Below are 22,214 nucleotides of genomic sequence, written 5' to 3'. Positions count from 1 at the left end.
GCACACTGTAACAAATACAGAGAGAGTCAACGAGGAACTGGAGTAATGTGTATTTTTTCTTGATAACTGGGTTGCTCAGGGCTTACCGCAGCTGCCTCTGACTCGCACAAAAGTTGTTCATGCCCAGTCATGGATGGCCGCAGTGAATGCACACATGACAGTTGCACCACTCTCGACAAGTCAGAAGGATATAACAGGCAATGATCACAAACCACACACCGCCCTAAAAGTAAGAAATCATGCCTTGCATGCAATATATGATTTCTCTCGCTAACTACCAAAGAGAAATTCTACCAGTCATTCAATGTATGGAAGAGGTGTCAACTGGTTTGATGTGCAGTACGCATCTAAACACGTATGTTTGCTATATCACTACACTAGTGATAGTCGATGCGGCTTTTTGTTACACATGATAGATAACGTGTGGTAGTGTTCAGATGATGCCTACTGTCCCCAGCAGTCACACAGACACGTAACTGAGACAGTAGTTCGGTAGCCTCCTCCAATGCCAACAGATATTGTGATTGTAAATAGAAATTAATAAATATCTGAAGTCACAGTGGCTCAGCGGGTATGCTGGTTTATTCCTAAACAAGACTTTGGCAGTGCCCGGTGCACTGATTTCCTACCTAGGAAGTGGCACTTTAATATGCACGACTATCAAAGTGGGACACATACGCTGCTGTTAATGTTATGTATTTCTACAGTAGCTGACACATTATTCACCCAGTTGTGTAAGTACTCTCAAAAGTACTCTCAAATGCTAAACACGTTGAAATGATCTGAAACACTCCCTACGTCAAGACAGCTGTGACAATAAACACAGCAGAGTGTGAATACACGTGGAATATGAGTTCTGTCTAGTGGGTACTTTCGAAGAAAGTAATGCGAAATACATATTATCCTGGCTGAGTGGATTCCCCTGTGTGACACATCAAAGCAAGTTGCCTCCATGTTCCATGGAAATGCTCTCTCTTCCTCAGTGATGCTTGGTGATCATACAGTCCCCAAAGGAGCTTCCTGTGAAAAGTTATATATCAGAAACTATTAATGCCAGAGAGTGCACTCATGTACAAGAGACTATATTTAAAAATGTAATGCATGCCAGTTACATGATGTAGAATTATCTAGCTCAATAAGCTGGCAAACGTATCTGTACCGATTGCAAAAGATAATACGGAACCATCTGTGGCAATTAGTGCACTAAGCTCTTCATTCATCAGCAGAAACCATTGCTTAACAATATGATTCGTGTTGTGCATCGACAGTTATACGTATTTAAAAAACTACTGTGCCAAATGTAGGAACAAAACAAAAATTGTAAAAGCTACCATGTATGATTCTGTAAACACATTGTCATCATGATCAAATGTATGAAATGCCCGCACTACAAGGTCCTCGTTGTAAATAATTGGTCCTGCAAACTCGGAGAAGATGTTGATTGGATCAGTACTTTCCAAAAATTTGCGGTCTTTGATTGTTGGTCCATTTTCATGTAGCAAGACTGAGGCTACAGCCATTCGATCATGTTTTCCACATGCATTTGTGCTGGAATTCACGCTGACAATACCACTATTTGTTGACGGGGATTGATCATATAATGCGTTTTCCAATATTGTGCGCCTGTGTATCCATACAGTTCTGGTTTCATGTGGTGCGCACATACTGTGGAGCATTCGATCTGTGCGTCGTCATGATGGGCACATCCCACGCACACAGAAAATGCGCTGAGATTTTATGATATGTCAGATGGGTGCAGTCTTCCAGGAAGAACGGCGCTACGAGAAGACAAAAATCTGTAACCTGTGTAGTAGCACAGTGCAGTGACTGATACTTTCCTGAAACTTATTCGTGTGAGTTCCTTGGCTTATTAGATTAGTTACTAAACACAGTTTTTCATATACTGTAGCATGCTTAAAAAAAAATTAATACTCTTCTGCCATGTCCACACAATGTCTCACTACCGATTTGCCAAGCATACTGTCGAACTGTCGGTACTATTTTGTGGAACACCCTATATGCAAATTTTCACTATGATGTAAGCGGATAGAGTAACTGTTGGTTTTGCAGCTCGCTGTTCGGTTTAAAGATAGAATATACTTCCAAGCGTTATTGTTACAGTATCCACCTTGTTTTACCGTATAAAGTGTCACTTGTCAGTTCATCTGCATGTATACATCATAGAAATTCGAGTCTTGAAAGCGTCTCTAGAACCATATAACTTTATTTGATTATAACACATACACCTGGGATTCAGGCAGGATCCCTTGTTTCTTTCAATGCTAAAGTGCTACGCCAGTGAAGTTTATGCAGCAGTAAATGGTCTGATGCGTGAATGGAAATTTGAACTACATAGGGAGATTCTCTAGGATGGTTCACACAGTTGTCCAAAACCACTGTGCGTGGATAGCGTAGTGCTTAGCGCATCTGGCATCTGCATTGTGAGCAGGAGACCTGGGTTAGAATCCCAGCGTTAGTATAAATTTTCATTCGTTGCTTCAGTGTGCATATATACGTCACTGAATGGATTCGCTCCGAGCATGTACATAAACTTTAAAAAAATTCTTTTAATCCAGGTATCAGAAAGTTTTGAACACTATCCATGTGTAACATACCATATTCAGTGTGAGCAGTGGCATCCCACCGTGTTTCACGATAATGCAATGGAGAATCTGGATGAAATACGAAAATATTTCTGTTTTGACCTCCGTATGGGAGTTGACGTCTTTCATTTGAGCCCAGTATTTTACATAACTCCAAAGTAGTTAGTAAGAAATATCATAAATGCTAATGTAGTTTCAAACGGTACAATACGAATATAGGGCATTTCCATCAAGTACTTGTAGCAACCGACGTAACATTCAATGAATTAATTAGCATGTGTGAGAATTACGGTAAAATGAAAAATAAAATAATACAGTGGGCGATGTAGACGTAATTGTGAGGAGTTTCTGTTTGGAAGATATTGTTACCGTTGGATAACTATGCCGCGCGGGATTAGCCGAGCGGTCTCAAGCGCTGCAGTCATGAACTATGCGGCTGGTCCCGGCGGAGATTCGAGTCCTCCCTCGGGCATGGGTGTGTGTGTGTCTGTCCTTAGGATAATTTAAGTTAAGTAGTGTGTGAGCTTAGGGACTGATGACCTTAACAGTAAAGTCCCATAAGATTTCACACACATTCCTCGTTGGATAACTATGTCAGTAAACCGTTGACTGTCGACAAACGTGCAGGCAAATCATGAACTCATTCAGAGGGATGATGTACAGAGCAAACATTAATTTATACCTATATAGAAAAAGCGAAGCAATAAGCGGAATTCTTAGAAACTGTTCGATAAAAATTGAAAATATCAACGGAACTCCTAGATGTCATATATGCAAATGCAGACATTTGGGGGTGCTATGAAAACAGGAATTCTGAATGTCCACAAAACTTAGATAACATTAGAAGATGTAAAAAAATTTCTCATATAAACATTATGTAAAGGAGAGCTTGACAAGACTGAAAGAGCTTTAGACATATCTACAACAAACCCTGTACAAGTTTTACAAGGGCTATAGCATAAGGTGAGTACTATCCCGAAGTCGGTTTAACGTGCAACACCATATCGACAAAACAAAAAACCCATTGAAGTGCAGAAGGCTGTTCTATAGAAATTAAGACTGCAAAAATTTGGACAGCCGGAGCGAATCATTCTCTTTCAGAAACTTAAATTTTTGACTCACTAACAAAAAGCATTAAAGAGTTCCCAAGCACGACAAATCGAGGGATAAGGGGAGAGAAGAACGAGATTACATTAACCCTCACCGCGTTAGCGAAAAGTTTTTTAATACACGGGGTCACAAGGGAACACTATATATGCTGGGAAAGCATCCTATGTGTTTACCCAAGCGCTCTCTACAAGTTGGGGATATTGTATTTTAAAGAAAACGTGATCTGGTGAAACTAATATTCGAAAAAACTTCGAATCCTGACAATTATCTGCCAAAGAGATACAAATGTATGCTGCGTGGCTGCCTTTATTTTTGACTTCACCGAATCTCCTCTTAACTTCTATGTATGTTAAGTAAGTCTTTTTCTAGTTCTTCACAATCTTACTGCCACTTTACCTTTGCTTCCCTGGACTTTATTTTATTCTTAAGTGATTTATATTGTTGTATTCCTATGTTTCCCTGAACTTTCAATGATGAACTGAAGTTCTTAATCTGTTACCCGAGGTTTCTTCGGAGTAACAATGTACCTACCTCTGATTGTACTGTTACCCCCTTTTGAGATGTCCACTTCTCTTTAACTGAACTCCCTGCTATATTATTCCCGTTCGCTGTATTCACACTCTTAGGTAACTTAATACTCGTCTCATCATTCGTCAGTACTGCAATACCTAATTTCCTTCCGCACTGATTTTTCAAACGATTGTCTTTAGCTTCATTCTACTCTGCGTCGTTGCCAAATTATGGTAAGAGTATATATCTGCTCCTGTATACGCCTCACAGCCTAATATGAGATTTTAGAATCACTGTTTTACAATGTTGTAACACAGATAGAATCTTACAGTCCCTTAGAATATTTTCCTTTTATACTTCCTCTTCTTGTGATCCTTAAACAGAGTACTCAATATTACCCTCTGGAATTTATTGCACGAAATTAGTCTTACTCTTATTTCATTCCTACAGCCTACCTCCTTTTCTTCCATACCCCTTCTTCCATACCTGCCATTATGTTCCAGTCTTCACTGAATATTAGATTTTCATATCGATTTCCGTACTGAATGACCCGTTCAACATCCTCAAATACTTTCTCTGTCTCTTCGTCTCTGCTTGCGATGTCACCAAGTGTGTGTGAACTATGGTTATCGGTTCTCGTTTGCTGTCGAATGTGATGTGAATCACACAATCCCAGTGACTCAGTCTCTGCCCTGTTTACAACGAATACTGCTCCCGTTGTACCATTTCCGCTGTTGTTTAAATTACCATGTTACCTTCTTTCCATGTCGGTACACTAACCCTCAGAATATCGGGACTGGGCCTTTTCATTTTCCTTTGAAGTCTTTCAAACGCCTGGTATTCCATGTCCAGACATGTAGAATGTTATCCTTTAATTGTTTATTTCATCTTTTTGTCGTGGTCACCTCCCCCTTGGCAGTCTTCTCCCAGAGATCCGAACCGGGGACGAAACTGGCATCTTTTGCCGGAGGAGAAATCTTCATGACAGTTTTTCACTTACAGAACAAATGTCCTGTGAATACACATTACGTTCCTTTACTGCAGTGATTTACACTGCCTTCTGTATCCTCATCCGTTGACTTTCGCTGATTTTTCCGCCGTCTGAGGCAGTTTCTAAGCTCTGTACGACTGTCTACTCTCAAGTCCTCATGGTATTCCTTCATAGCCAAAGTGAAACCGTGCAACAAGCGTGGTCTGGTGTGGAAGTGACTTATAAAATGACGATATTTCCAAAATGATGGAGTACGACTAACGTGAAATACCGTATAAATAAGTAGTAATTCGATGTTACATCGTACTGCAAGTACAACAGTATCAATATATTCACCGCACTGAGGTTCATTTATTAAGACTTTTATATTACGATTGCAACAAAACCACAGAAGCTAATAGATCACAGTAAACGAATTCGCTTACAAAAATTATCGAAATTTGGGAACTACTGAATATTTTATACTACTTCAAAAATGGAGAAGTTGGATGATAGTCTAACACACTACAGTTATCACCGTAGCTATCACCGTAGGGATTCTACAGATCCGACCATGGATGTTAGAAGTTTGAAAGACTGGAAAGGAAAGTCAAAAGGATCAGTCCAGCATTCATTTATTACATTGTTACATGTTTTAAATATTACAATGAAGTAAATGTGTCACATCATAATACTCTCCACAGTCATTTAACAACTGAATACAGTATGGCACTTCCCTTATCTCTCCACAGACAGACACATCTTGTATGTCTACATTAATAAGTCTTTACTGTTTTTTTGAGTCGGCAGTCTTCTGTCTGGTCTGATGCACTCCGTCACAATTCCTCTCGTGTACCAACTTTTGATGTCAGAGTAGCACTTGCAACCTACGTCCTCAATTATTTGCTGGATGTGACCCACTCTCTATCTTCTTGTATAGTATTTACCCTCAATAATTTCTTCTATCACTTAGGAAGCAATTCTGTGATGTCTTAACACATGACCTATCATCCTGTCCTTTCTTCTTGCCAATGTTTTCCATATATTCCATGCCTCGCCGATTCTGCGGAGAAATTCCTCATTACTTACCTTATCGGTCTATCGAATTTCCAAACTTTCAACAATATTCTGTAGCACAACATCGACATCGCCTTGATGCCCTTCAGTTATGGTTTTCCTATAGTACATGTACCATAGAGTTCAGAGTTCCAGACGTCCATTCCTCCTCAAGTTAACACTTATTTTAGATACTAATAGACTTTTCTTGCCCAGGAATTCCCTTCTCAAAGTGCTAGTCTACTTTTTATATCCTCATTGATATGGGTTGTTTTGATGATTCGCTGGCACAATTCCTTAACTTCGCCTACCACCAATTCTGAAATGAGGCCTTTCTCTGCTCTCATATCTGCAACGTATCATTAGTTTATTCAACTAAAAGTGAATTCGGTCATTATTGAAAACGCTCGTGACTGAAAGATAGCAAATTGTTTGTAAGATTAGATACCATCACTCGATTGAACGCGAAAAGGTGCATACATTGACCAGACACATTTTATTATTTCATATCTCTGGACGTACGTACCTGTGTTATTACTCATCAGCATTGGAATCAGTATTTGACAGAGGTTCGGAAGATTTAAAATGAGATAGGACAATAGGGATACAAACACTACATTAGAATTTCTAAAATCACATTTAGAAGTTGGAAAAAAATCGACTATTCACATTCGTGTGAAGATTGAATGATGCAGACGATGTACAACCTGACTTTCGGAATAATATCGTCAACACAATTACGAAGATTGCAAGAGCCGACAAGTGCGAGAACTATCGTACAATCATCTCAACAGATCATGTATCCAAGATACTGACAAGAATAACCTAGAGGAGAATGGATGCGTTAGATGACGATCACTGTGGCTTTAGCAACGGTAAGGGCGCTAGAGGAGCAGTTCTGAAGTTGCGATTTATAATGAAAACAAGACTAATGAAAAATTAAGACACGTTCATAAGATTTGTTAACCTAGATATGATGTTCGAAAATGTAAACTGGTGCAAGATGTTCGAAATTGTAAGAAAAATAGGGCTAAGCTCTAGGGAAAAACGAGTACCATACGACAAGTGCAAGAGCCAAGAGGGAACAATAAGAGTGGATCTCTAGGGAAAAACGAGTACCATACGACAAGAGCCAAGAGGGAACAATAAGAGTGGAATGTCAAGAACCAAGTGATAGGAATATGAGTTGTGTAAGGCAGAGATGTAGTCATCCACCCCTCCTGTTCAATGTATATACCAAAGAAGCAATGACGGAAATAAAAGGAAATTTGAAAAGCGGAATTAAAATTCAAGGTGAAAATGTGGGAATAATAAGTTTTGCTGATGACATTGCTGTTCTCAGTGGAAGTGAAGAGGAACAGTCTTATGAGTATAGGACATAGATTGAGAGTAAACCGAAGAAAGCCGAATGCAAAGAGAAGTAGCACTAAGTAGATGAAGTTAAGGAATTCTGCTAGCTAGGCAGCAAAATAATCGAATACGGATGGCGAAATGAGGACATAAAAAGTTGCCTAGCACTGACAAAAAGGGCATTACTGGCTGAGAGAAGTCTGCTGGCATCAAACATACGGCCTAATTTGAGGAAGAAATTTCTGAAAATGCACGTTTGGGGCAAGGCTTTGTATGGAAGTGAAACGTAGTTTGTGGGAAAACAGGAGGAGAAGAGAATCTAAGCACTTATGATGTATTACAGGAGAATGTTGAAAATTAGGTGGATTGGTACGTTAAGGAATGAGGAAGTGCTCCGCAGAATAATGGAGGATAGGTACATACGGAAAATACTAACATGAAGAAGCGAGATGATGATTGGGCACCTGTTAAGATATTAGGGAATAACTTCCATGGTACTAGAGGGAGCAATAGGGGGTAAAAACTGTAGGGTAAGACAGGGACTGGAATACATTCAGCAAATAATTCAGGTCGTAGGTTGCAAGAGCTACTCCGAGATGCAGGGGCTGGCACATGAGAGGAATGCTTAGTGGACTGTATCAAACAAGTCAGAAGACTAATGATCCAAAATAATAGAAAAATAATAAATAAAAAAAGGAACTATTACGTTTTGGTCGGGAAGCGGGGTCGCTCTTGGAAAGGGAATTCCGTAGTTCATGCTGGTGCAGACCAGTCATCAGGTATCGTGCTGAAGAGCCGCTTGTGCGGGAAAGTCTTAGTTTCAGGGTGGCAAGAGGCTGTATAAATACATTCTCCATCTTAAATAAATTCTAAGATAATTCGTACTTCGATTTTCGAAATTAGCTGGAACTTAAAGAGTTCACGAACTTTACAGGATGTTCATCATATAGCGGTAACGTTATGTACTTAATGTTTGAGAATTGATAGTAGATTACACGAATCTATTTAATACTCTGTGAATTACATGAATCTACTCATGATTTCGCTAACTTTAGTATGTCGATCGCTACTGTCGGCTAAATCTATTTATGAGGTGGCGATTATTTTGTTCTTAGTTGAAAAGTATGGTGCTCTGTATTTTTCACAAACCACTGATGACTCAATAATGCCTGAGAAATATGATACCATTCTAATTATGCGTACACGGACACTTTACTGCAGTTGAATATTATTCTATTTCTCCTTAAACGCCGGCCGGGGTGGACGAGCGGTTCTGGGCTCTAGAGTCTGGAGCCGCGCGACCGCTACGGTCGCAGGTTCGAATCCTGCGTCGGGCATCGATGTGTGTGATGTCCTTAGGTTAGTTACGTTTAAGTAGTTCTAAGTTTTAGGGGACATTAATAGGGTTGTACAGTGCGTAAAGGAAGATGAAAACCTAATAGTCATGGCGAACTGCAATGCAACTGTTGGGGGATGAAGTGGAAGAAACGGTTACAGGAGAATATGGGCTGGGGACAGGGAATGAGAGATGAGATAGAGTAATATAGCTCTGGAATGCATTCCAACTAGTAATAGCGAGTACTCTATGAATCATAAGAGGAGAAGGTATACTTGGAAAAGGCTGGCTGATACGGGAAAATTACAGTTAGATTACGCCATGGTCAGACAGAGCTTGCGAATCAGATACTGGATTGTAAGGCGTATGTAGGATCACATATATACTCAGATCGCAATGTACTAGTGATGAAGAGTAACCTGAAGTTTAAGAGATCTCTCAAGAAGAAGCACTACGGAAAGAATTGAGATACAGAGGTACTAAGGAATGACGAGATACGGTTGAAGTTTTCTGAGGAAATGGATAGGCAGTAAGTAATAACTCACTAGGTAGAACAGTTGAAAGGAATGGACATCTCTAAAAAGGGCAATCACGGACGCTGAAAAGAAAAACTTAGGTATAAAGAAGGTAACTGCGATGAAACTGTGGATAACAGAAGAAATACTTCAGTTGATCGATGAAAGAAAGAAGTACAACAATTTTCATGGAAAATGAGGAAGATAGAAATACAGTTCGCTCAGGAACGAGATAAATAGGAAGTGCATGCAAGCTAAAATGAAACAGCTGCATGAAGAATGTGGATAATTCGAAAAAGAAATGCTTGTCAGGAGGTGTGTATCAACATGTAGGAATGTCAAAACAACCATCGATGAAATCAAAAGCAAGGATTTTAACATTAAGAGTGCAACCGGAATTGCATAGTTAACTGCGGAGGACAGAGCGGATAAATGGAAATAACATACTGAAGAACTCTACGAAAAGGAAGATTTGTCTGATGTGGAATTTAATAGAGCTTTGGAGGTCTTCAAATCAAATAAGGCCGAAGGGATAGATAACATTCCATCAGACTTTCTAAAATTATTGAGCGCTGTGGCAACAAAATAACTGCTCAAGTTCGTGCGTAGAATCTATGAGTCTGGCGACATAGCACCTGACTTTCGGGATAGTATCAACCATACACTTCAGAAGACTGCAAGTAGTATCATGTCTCAGAATTATTGCACTGTCAGCTTAACAGCTCATGCAGCCAAGTTGCTGACAAAAATAATATACAGGAGGGTGGAAAAGAAAACTGAGTATTTGTTAGATGAAGACCAGTTTGGCTTTAGCTTAGGTAAAGGCACCAGAGGGACAAATCTGACGTAGCGGTTGATAACAGAAGCAAGACTAAAGAAGAATCAGGATACGTTCGTAGGAACTGTCAACGAAAAAGAAGCGTTCGACAATGTAAAATGGAGCAAGACGGTCGAAATTCTGAGAAAAATGAGGGTAAGGTATTATACAACATATACAAGAACCAAGAGGGAGTAATAAGAGTGGGCAACCAAAAACTAAGTGCTCCGATTAAAAAGGCTGTAAGACAGGCATGTAGCCTTTCGCCCCCACTATTCAATCTGTACATCGAAGAAGCAATGATGAAAATAAAAGAAGCGTTTGGAAATGGGATTAATGTTTAAGGTGAAAGGATACCATTGATATGATTCACTGATGGAATTGTCACACTAAGTGAAACTGAACAATAGTTGCATGATCTGCGGATTGATATGAATAGCCTAGTTGGTACGGAATATGGATGAGAGTAAGCTGAAGAGAGACGAAAGTAGTGTGATGCATTAGAAATGAGAACAGCGAGAAACTTAACATCAGGATTTATGGTCACGATGTAGCTGAATTGAAGGAATTCTGCTTCATAGGCACCAAAATAACCAATGTCAGACGGAGCAAGGAAGACATCAAAAGCGGACTATCTCTGGCACATAAGGGCGTTCCTAGTCAAGAGAAGTCTACTAGTATCTCACGTAGGCCTTAATTTGGGGAAGAAATTTCTGAGGATGTATATTTGAAGCATACCATTGTACTGTAGTGAAACATGGACTGTGATGAAAGCGGGAAAGAAGAATATCGAAGCATTTGAGATGTGGTGCTGCAGACGAATGTTGAAAATGAGATGGATCTATAAGGTAAGGAATGAGGAGGTTCTATTCATAAAACCAGTGGGAAGAAGGATAACGAAAAAAATGATCAATCCCGCAAAATAACGAGGCCCAAAAAAACAAATGAAACAGTTGTGAAGGCCAGGGAGCGGCACCGATTCCAGAGTGACCTTTTCGTTAAGTACGCTATAATGGATCACCGGTCGGTAATTCTCACCTTGCCCTTTTGGCACCAAAACCGTCGGAGAAGGGTACAGTAAAGTTGACGGCCTGATGACCCCATCCCGAAGCATGCAGTTAATCTTCTGCGGCAATAGTCTCATCATCGGTGGGATCAATCGACCTGGGGTTGACGTACAAGAATATCATCAACCGTACGCATCCCGTATTGGGATTCTTTCCATTACTCCCTACTAATTAGTATCATCAGGGAAGTGACTTAAAATACCCAACAACCACCTGATCTCATTTCCTCTAAGATGAAAAACCTCATACTCGGAGTGCCCTGTTTCAAGAAAATTGTCGTTGTTAGTGGTAGAGCAGGAACAGAGTGCTATCTGCACGGAAGGGCCAAACTTAAAGCAGAAGTTGTTGCTACTAAAACCAACACCACGCCCGATTCACATACAAGAAGAAGGACAACAAACAAGATTTTCACAACAGTTAATTTATTGGGCTAGCAAAAATTACAAATGACAGCTTCCCTCGCACCGCCCTCGCGAGATGCAACTCCTGGAAATTCGCAACCTGACAGCTTTCCGAAAAAGAGCGCAAGGGAGGAATCTTGCACAAAATCCTAAATTCCAAATATCAGCTGTAACTGAGTAACGAAATAGAAGTCCCCGAATCCAAAAAGCTGCAGGCAGATTGTAACGTTCTTTAAAATTATTGAAATACTTAAATGAATGCCTGAACTGGGAATGCATACAAAACTGGAGTTATTGTGTAGCGTGTTGGAAGTGCAAGTGGTGTGCTTCCTCTGTGTTACTGTTAGCAAAACTTTATACGAACTGACTGGGTAATGCCACTCTCTATACCAATAAAGAAATACACTCACCGCAAAATACATTCATCACCTTAAGTACTGAATCCTCTGGTCCTCTTCAAAACTGATACCTTTGATCCCTGTGCATATAACAAAAAAATAAAGTCGTATTACCTCTAAAGCAACAACGGTGGATTGCTTTATATTCTGCCCTCTCATGAAGAGTAAAATATATAAGCTACAGGTTTAGGCGTGTGCAATGCTGGCCGTGATATAAATGAAATTCTTTTGGCTGATAAATGAAAACATTTAAGAACAATTGAATGTCTTTAAAAATATGTATGATCCGGACAGGGAGACAGTACTAATTCGTGTGAATTACTATAACTGACTTTTTCAATAGTGAAGTTGTATTCGAAATTAAATTTGGGTTCTGAAAACATCTGACAGTTGATATTACATTGCTCAGAAAATTCCATCATTTTTACTACTTTTCACATCCTTTCTTTGTTGACATAGTTACAAACAACGACATCTGTACAGTAAGTATTATCTAACACCACTAGAAAGCATAAAGACAAATCATCAGATTACGTATACCTGTGTTAGGATATCTTAGAAACATTAGAAAAGGGAAATATCTAATTGGCCCATACAGCAAGTCTGTTTACGTACATTCTGGGGTTAATCAACATAGAACTCACTATTACCAATTATCAGCCAACTCATTTACTCTTACTCTCTGGCAAAAGGAATAAAAAATTAACTTCTTTACCTTAACTGCGAAAGACTTCTGCTTCCACATTTATATGTCCAATAACACATTTATTTGTAAAACTTCTTTGTAATATCAATCCAGTAATCCTTTCTTGTCACAATTAAAGTTACATTTCATCATTTCGATTCACATTCCATTATAAAATCACGCATCAAGTTTATCAATCTATTTTACGTTCAGTGTAACACAAAATATTGATATGGCTTTATAGAGCACAAAAACTGCCTACTGCATCCTCTTTCGCTCACAGAATGATAAAGACTCAGTGCTGTGCGCCAGGAGCTCTCTTAGTTCAACACTACAATCACAGAAGCAGTATTTTTGCCTCTGCGGTATTGCACAGTCAGCGATCCGTTTTATAGAGCCCATCAGACACATACATCGTTTACAATATAATAGTTCCGTTTTAGTTTACATTATTATCATTACAATATTCGGGTACCACATATAAGTGTACCCCACTGAAACTTTTTTCATGCGACTCCTGCTAATTCGCGATATGACATGTCTCCCCGAAGGACAGCGCAAGGGAAGGATCTCGCACAAATTTCTAAATTACAAATACCAGCTGTAATTGATCAACGAAATAGAATTTCCCGAATCAAAAAGGCAGCAGATGAATTCTCGATTAAGTTTCAAAAATGGTTCAAATGGCTCTGAGCACTATGGGACTCAACTACTGTGGTTATCAGTCCCCTAGAACTTAGAAATACTTAAACCTAACTAACCTAAGGACATCAGACACATCCATGCCCGAGGCAGGATTCGAACCTGCGACCGTAGCAGTCGCGCGGTTCCGGACTGCGCGCCTAGAACCGCTAGACCACCACGGCCGGCTTTCGATTAAGGCGAGCACCTAAGTACCGAAGAGAAAGATTCCTAACGACCAAAAACGTGCCCTGCTCAAAAAGGATTTATTCGTCCCCCAGTTGCGTGAGCAGTTAGGCGTTGGGCTGTCACTAATCGTAGACTGGCGCACAGAGTGATCACCTGCGCGAAACCGATCTAGGGACTTGGGAGGTCGCTCATGTGGGTTGTCAGTCCGGGGATGAGCCCTGGTCCTGGACCCCTTTCCTTGAACACGATGCTCGCCCGCGAATGTAAGTACCTCCATAGAGAACACCAAGTCATTCAACTCCAGAAAGGCGGCAGATTTTTGTAAGAAAACAACACGTGAGGGATCTTCTGGCTTTATTCCCTCCATAACTATCATCAGCAAGACGGACATCGCAGTGCAAACACGCTCAATACAATCAACCTGGGCTTCCATCGGTGTTCGTAGCTGCTAATAATAAGGAAGGTTCGAGCTCATTTCCAACGTGTGGCGATAACTTGTGATCTATTACACGGGATATCAGCTCGCCTAAGGTCGTCTGACTCTGGAGAATTCCAGAAAACAAACTACTCAACAACCCTTCAGACGGAGAATACAACAAACGAAGGATAACAGAGTGTGAAATGTGTAAGACATCTGCATGGTGTTCGAAATGCACAGTCAAACAAAATACCTTCCCAGACTGGGCTAACTGTTCAATAGACAGTTCCAAAACAACGCGAAGTAAATGCGTGATAGGTTCAGACAATTTACAAAAGAAATCAGGAACGGGTATATTAAAATCCTGTGCGACTGTATGCTCTGAAACGTGGACTAACCCACTAACTGAGGGGAACCCCCCTCTATACCACCCACCTCTTCATGTAAACCCAACTTACTTTCACTTACTTCACATGCACCGTCAAATGATTATCCATGTACTTCTGTTCCTTGTTAAGCTGAAAATGCCACCACGACGCTGCCATTGATCGGCAGTCATCAAATCTATTCATATTCTAATCGTCGCGTTTTAAATATGACAGACCAAATGAAAACTCCATGTTGCATTACGGCATATTGTCGTCCTGTAACCAATCAAATACAATTTTTAAATAACACCAAATTTAAACTTCAAATGATGAACGATTTCAAAGGAGGAAGACAGCTCTCCATCTACCTTCCACCAATGGAAATGTAACCACACTCAGCTACCAACGAAATACCCAGGAATAGGGCAAGGATCGGTACTTCTCGTGGAAGGCTAAGTCACAGCTATGACGTCATTCTACATCTCTCACAATGTGAATTCAATTTTTAAGGAGATAATCTCAATTACTAAAGGGCGAATTTGCTCCAAATGATTCAAGTAATTGTAAACAGTTAATGACATCACAAGTTCAAATATTGTACTTCACAATACATTTTTAAGGGGAGCACCAGAAATCTAAAATTCTTAGTTGAGGCAGTGCTGAATGACAATTAGAAAACATACAGAACTGGCATATATGGTGCTGGATAAATATTCAATGCTGAATAACATGTGAATTTAACAAAATTAAACGAGTAAAAAACTTATAGTTGTATTTAAAGTAATACCAAGTCAGCAGTGGTTCCTGAGACAAATTGACAACAACTTTCGAGGAAGGTCCATTCTAAAAGACTGAATTCATTAGCAAAAATACAACTGAATAACAAGTGTCTGAGTGAAGAGCAGTAAGTCCTTAACGCCACACAATATTGTACCTTCGGTAACGACCAAGGGCTAGAAAGAAGCTCAGTACGTCAGCCACTGGGGAACAAGTGACTAAACTCAAAGTACGAAGCTCACGAAGTGATGTGGAAAGTGTCTGCAGAGGAAAGCGAGGGTGTCACACCTCGTGTTGCCCGAGAAACAGCAGCCGAGCAGGCGACCGCGGCAGTAGACTGCCACTCCAGTACCAGGTAGCCAGCCTCCTGGCCCCTCAACCAAGGCCAAAGCGCTGCCATATATTAAACAGGACAGCGAAGAAATCGCCTAAGCAAGACAGATTAAAATCAGACAAAAATACAGACACAATCGACCTTCACCAAAAGAAGCGTACGATAAAGATACGTGCAAACCGCTTCAATTAAGTGCAATTAAACGACGATTTTTTTTAAAAACTGAATCAAGTTACTGCCAACTAGGTTAGGATTTTAGTATACATTGAACTACGTATTTAACAAATTCACCCAATAAAAGTTCTAAAGAGACAAACAAAATTTAATACAATTTGCAATAACAAATAATGAAACTCTTAATAGCCACAATAACTTGCCCTGGGGGATAGTGAGGAAGGTCACATAGCGCCCCGAGAATTTTTGAGGGTTGGGGCACGAACGTAAGAATCGAGGCGGATGCAGTTACGTAAGAACAGACAAACAAGACCTTACATCAGAATCAGACAGGGCAATGGCCAGCAACTAACCGATTTCTCCTTATTAACGGCCTTAATAAACACCTTGTGGACCTGGCCAGGCCACGCATCAAAATATAACTAAAACCAACACAGTTTCTAACGTGGCTGTTTCTCAGCAACCCCATACCAGTTTCAACATGCAGCCAACTGGTTGTAAATAACTGTTTGGCACTCTGACCTAGGTTCCGACAACACGAAGAATATCGTCATCAGAATGAAATTTTGAGAAACCCTATAAAATAATACATAGAAAATTAAATAAACTAAATAAGACAACAATCATTAACCAAATGAGAACTGTCATGACGTACAAAGTCAACTTACGTAAAATTATATTGCGAGAAAGCAATGGTCAGAATTAAGACACCAGTTACGCTCAGGTAAAAGAAAAAAAAAAAAGGAATACATAAATAAATAAAATAAAATAAAATACTTTGATTGCTGACACGAAAACAGTACAAGTAGCACTGCCTATCGCGCGGGGACAGTCACACGTTCCTGTTCGAAACATTACAACGGAAATAACAAAAAAAAAAGGACAGTTAATTTTGAACGAACTGCAAGGGAAGAGCTGTTAATGTACTTTGAACATACACAGTAGTCAAGCAGATTAAATACAGCTAAGAGCTCTCTATTAGGCTTTACAGCAATTACTATTACCTAAACAACAGAATAACATAGAAAACTTACATATTATTTCATGAACATACGTGAGATGAATAACTCCGATTATGCACTAATGAGCAGAAACGCGTATGATACTAGCACACCGGCATGGGAGAATATTAAACAACAGTGACGTGCCCCGAAACTTTCAGGTCAGTACAATAACCATAAACACATTATGAGGTCACTATGAAAGGCAGTGATAACGTCTTGTAGAGGAACTTTCAGAAATTATTTGGTCAGAATAATGGAGATCTTAATAGGGAAATAATCACAAATAGAAAATATAAAGTCTGTATTGATACAGATTTACTCACAGAATCTTTAATAAAATACCAGGAGGCATTACGACGCAAGACGAAGCTAGATGCAGCCCGTCCCTAGCCAACTCACGTCTTTAACAGCCATGCCATTGAGCGTTTCGCCAAATGCACGAGAAACTGTAGGCTCTCGCAGGAGCCGTTCTGCCTCTAAGTTAATGTGCATAAACCGCCAGGAATTCGTTTAGCTGGTCCACTTCGCCCATGAATGGAATGCACCAGAAAAATACCTTCCCAAACACCGACCTTTCTAGGTTCCCCATAGGTCAACATTCCACCGTAACGGATTCAACATACAAGGCAACAAAATATTTCAACACAAGCACCGCCTCGTGCCGCAACATCCGTCTCCTCCTTCTTTTACCTAATAGGCACCTAAGATGATGTTCGAAGTCTTTACCATTTAGCTACATCTAACCACAATTTCAAACAGAGCTGTGCGTTTCCCAGTCCCATAGATTCCAGTACAGTCGCAGTTGACTGATTTCGTCAGGGATAAATCAGCGACAAGGGCAGATGAATTCGCAACTGGAAGACCCATGTTGTTCCATCATCTTCTATCTCTCGATATTTCGGCTTTTAACCATGACTTCATTCCGAAGGAAAGTGGATAACTGGTTAAAACTGCTTGGCATAGTGATATACTATGAGGTAAATGTGCACACGTCGCAAAGAAGACAGTCGTTATGACAACGCCTTTCACAGAAAAACCTAAGTATGAAACACAGCAATCGCTGAGTCAGAAAATTCACAGCGCTTGCATAATATGTGGCTAATTACTAAAATGAGTGTCAAGGCAATGAAGACTCGGAATAATAATTTGTTCGAGAGCGCAGACGGTAAATGAGTAGATTTCAAGAATTGTCGAGCCGGAAATCCTTGGTCCCGTTCAGCAGGTTGTCTGCCTATTCTATTTCCAGTTGTTGCTTTACCACTTAATCCCAGCAGGACAAGACTCTGGCCAGTATCTTGACTTTCCGTCATCCATGGAACGGCTCCTGGAAGTGCTGTTTAGTCCTCACAGATTTGGATGTACGAGGCGGGTGCGTGGTTTCTGTTCGACGCACCACACTTACGTAGCGCGTGTTGTTAATCCCTATGCAACTTTTACCACATTTTCAGGCTTCTGTACAATCAGATCCTCTTTCAACAGTTCTCCCATGAAATACCTCCTTGGCTGGTGAGAGGATTGTCACATCCATTTCGTACCACTTCACCATCTGGCAGTTTTTGAAGAAACATTATCCAAATACAAAAGAAATACCGTATGCTTTACACCTCTTCTTCCTTTTCATCTGGTTTGTCCCGCGATTTCGCTTTCGAGAGCTCTGTTAATATTATGTTTTGTCCATCCACTTTAGTGAATACCGCTTCCACATGTAGTAGCTCTTCCTGTGTCAGCGTCAGACATTATATGAACCAGTGAAGTAAAGGCTAAATGACGATCACGGTGTGTGACTGATGATTACAGTGGACTCTTGTAAGTATAAATCACAATGGGTTGGCTTACGGAGCATATTCTGCCCTGAAAACTCCCCCTCCGTTGCCCAACTAATATATAGTAAAACGATGTGCAGCCATTCATCTACCGTTCCGTGGTAATCCTAATACTTTCATGACTGGATTTAAGAGCCTCAAAAAATACAATTAATGTACTCTGGTTGTGGGGCCAAACTAGGAATGTGTCATCAGAATATCTCCAGCGTATCTCAGAATATCTTTTGAAACAGAAGAGGTGTATATTTTTCCTTCAAAATCCTCAAAAAATAGAATTGTTGTTCAGAAAACGATTCTAAGAACGACAGGAACTGACATCTCAGAGACAATTGCCAGTCACATTTGATAGACACATCTTTCATTGAAGAGGAATGTTAGTGCAAGGTGTTGTTAACAAGGGAAGATAGCACACGATTTTTGGGTAACTACCGTTTAATTTCTGGGAATTTTTTGTGAACTCATGTTTCTTACCGTAGGTCCTGTTTTCTAAAAAAATATTGTATGTATTATCGCCTTGCTGGTGGTGCGGAACTCTGTGAATGTTTAGTCAACTGACGCCATCAACGGAAAACACGCAGGAATATTTTGTGACTGCGAAATGATGTTTAAAATTTTTGATGAACATTTAATTAGGAGTATGGCAGATTATGGTTAAAGAGTAATGAGGCACTTCATATTGAAAACTGTGACTCCACCGCCGAAGAAAAGGGTGAACATTGGTAGAATCATGAAGAAATGCGAAGCGGTAATGTCGTGTTTAACTCCTAGTTATCTCCTAAAGAACTGTCAGCAAGTAAACTTAAACAAAGAATAAGCAGTGATCTATTGACTAAACGAAAGTGGTAAGAAAAGCTTGTGTGTGAGCTCTCTTGAAAAGAGAATTTCGCTTTGTCAGTTGTGAACAGAACTGAATTGGCGAAACGTGTCAGAACGACGTACGAGTGGATCCGATATGATGGGAACGTCAATCCACTTTTCTTCTTCCTTTTTCTTTCTCCTATTTTTTAAGAGAAAGGATAAATGAAGGAAACCACACGAAAGACTCTTTCGGTGACAGCACCCTGCGCAGCTATGCTTGAGATATTACTACCGATTCAGGCGTAAACATATTTCTCGTTTGTCATAACTAGATCAGTCGCTTTACAAAATTATAAGAAATAGTTTTTTTTTCGAGGAATAAATCAGAAAATTAAATAATTCCAGCTGAAGTAATTTGACGTTTTGTGACAGACGCAAAGCATAAGATCGTTAGTTTCAGTGAATGTTACTTTAACAATGCAGATCAGTCCAATTTTAAAAAGAAATCCAACTAGAAAGATGCTTTCACTGCAAGTAGGAAGATATAGGAGTAGGCTACTGCGCTGTCCACGATAGTACTCATTGATATACAACAATGCTCGTTATGTGCATTGATATCCGTCGAATACTTCTATTTCCGAGAATGGACCAGAAATTCAGAAATTTTGGGCTATATGTGAAAAGATCAAAGTTCTGGAGAGATAATGTGGGTTGAGATAATGTGAATTCTCCAAGTCAGACAAAAAGGAAATAGAAACGCTATAGTTTTTTTTATGACATTTTTCTTTTCTGTTTTGTGGGAAAACACCTTTCTCCTAGCAGACTGTCAGGTACCCTCCTTAATTGTTCATCAAACATATAAGTCTGAAATATTATAGCAATATTTATCGTTTTTTTTTGCTGCTGAGAAGGCATAAACGTTATAGTGATGTGATAGAAACCATACAGCAATTCGGGCTCATTTTTGTACAGGTGTTTAATCGTATTAGGACTGCTTTCAATCGGCGATTCAGCGGTCACGTCGCTAGCCAGTAGAAGTAGTGAGGAAAGAACACCACACCACACAGCGAGAAAGCTAGGTTATGCCTCGTTGTCTCCACAGTCCCTGACAATTAAGCAGAATTGGGCGTGGCTGATAATTGAAAGGCTAGCCTCCCGGACACGCTACGAGCTGCTCAGAGTTCCTTTTGCCTTACTGGCAAAAGAAAGGAGAGGTCGAATAAACATCCTGAGCAGGAGACTATGAGCCAATGTGTTGGATGGAATTCCAAACCTGACCACACAGTCTCACTGAGTGTAGGCATGTGGCACTACTGAGCCGTCGTATAGGGACGATACGCTCGGACGGTACCCAAGCGGTTCTAGGCGCTTCAGTCCGGAACAGCGCGACTGCTACGGTCGCAGGTTCGAATCCTGCCTCGGGCATGGATGTAGGTGATGTCCTTAGGTTGGTCAGGTTTAAGTAGTTCTAAGTTCTAGGGGACTGATGACTTCAGACGTTAAGTCCCAGAGTACTCAGAGCCATTTGAACCATTTTTTTGTTACGCTCGGTGGATGTTGATACTATACGAGAGGAATATGGTATGAGCCAGCACTGGGCTTCACATTCTAATTCCCCTCTTTTCCCATCATTATACTACACACACACACTCACACACACACACACACACACACACACACACAAACACACACAATGTACAGTCTCCTACACGTACAGACACCCTTAACTAAGAACTCTTATACTTGGCTTGGAAAGGTGCCAGTGCTTGCGAGGGATAAGGGAACACTCTTCAGTTAGGCCACTGAAGGTCAACCGGCTGCTCCCGGGCCACATCCATCCCATGACTGGTTTCAATACGCTCCGCAGAAAAAATTCCGTGTGAACACTGTAGTATTGTAGCTTATCGATACTGCCGGAGCCGGTGAATCAAAGATGTCTGCGGGAGCCGGGAGCGGTAGGCTTTGTGGCACGTCTTCTAGTTCAGGCTTACTTCTAGCTGCTAGTTGGTCCCCAACGTTGCATGGAGTTGTTCATAGTAAGCTGCACCGACAAATATTCCGTGTACATAGACGCACATCTGTATGGGCCACGCTTAAGACAGCCACGTCTGCCTCAATTTGTCAACAGTCTAGCAGTTTTTTCGCATAAGTTGTGTAAATCACGCTGAAGAATTAAAGAAACTGGTGCACCTGCCTAATATCGCGTAGAGCCCCAGCGAGCACGCAGAACTGCCACAGGACGACGTGGCATGGACTCGACTAATGTCTGAATTAGTGCTGGAGGGAACTGACACCATGAATCCTGCAGGGCTGCCTGAAAGTCCGTAAGAGTGCGAGGGGTGGAGATCTCTTTTGAACAGCACGTTGCGAGGCATACCAGATATGCTCAGTAACGTTCATGTCTCGGGAGTTTGGTCACCAGGGGAGGAGTTTAAACTCAGAAGAGGTTCCTGGAGTCACTTTGTAGCAATTCTGGACGTGTTGGGCTCGAATTGTCCTGCTGGTACTACCCAAGTCCGTAGGAATGTACAATGGACATCAATAGATGCAGGTGATCATACAGGGAGCTTACGTCCGTGTCACCAGTCAGACTCGTATCTAGATGTATCAGGAATTCAATATCACTCCAACTACACCCACCTCACACCATTACAGAGCCTCCACCAGCTTGAACATTCCCCTGCTGTCATGCAGGGTCCATGGACTGGTGAGTTTGTCTCCATACCCGTACACATCTTCGCTTGATATAACCTGAAATGAGACTCGTCCGACCACGCAACGTGTTTCCTGCCATCAACAGTACAATGTCGGTGTTGACAGGCCCAGGCGA

This window comes from Schistocerca piceifrons, chromosome 7, assembly GCF_021461385.2.
Source record: "Schistocerca piceifrons isolate TAMUIC-IGC-003096 chromosome 7, iqSchPice1.1, whole genome shotgun sequence".
Lineage (NCBI taxonomy): Eukaryota > Metazoa > Arthropoda > Insecta > Orthoptera > Acrididae > Schistocerca > Schistocerca piceifrons.
This window is presented reverse-complemented; position numbering follows the sequence as displayed.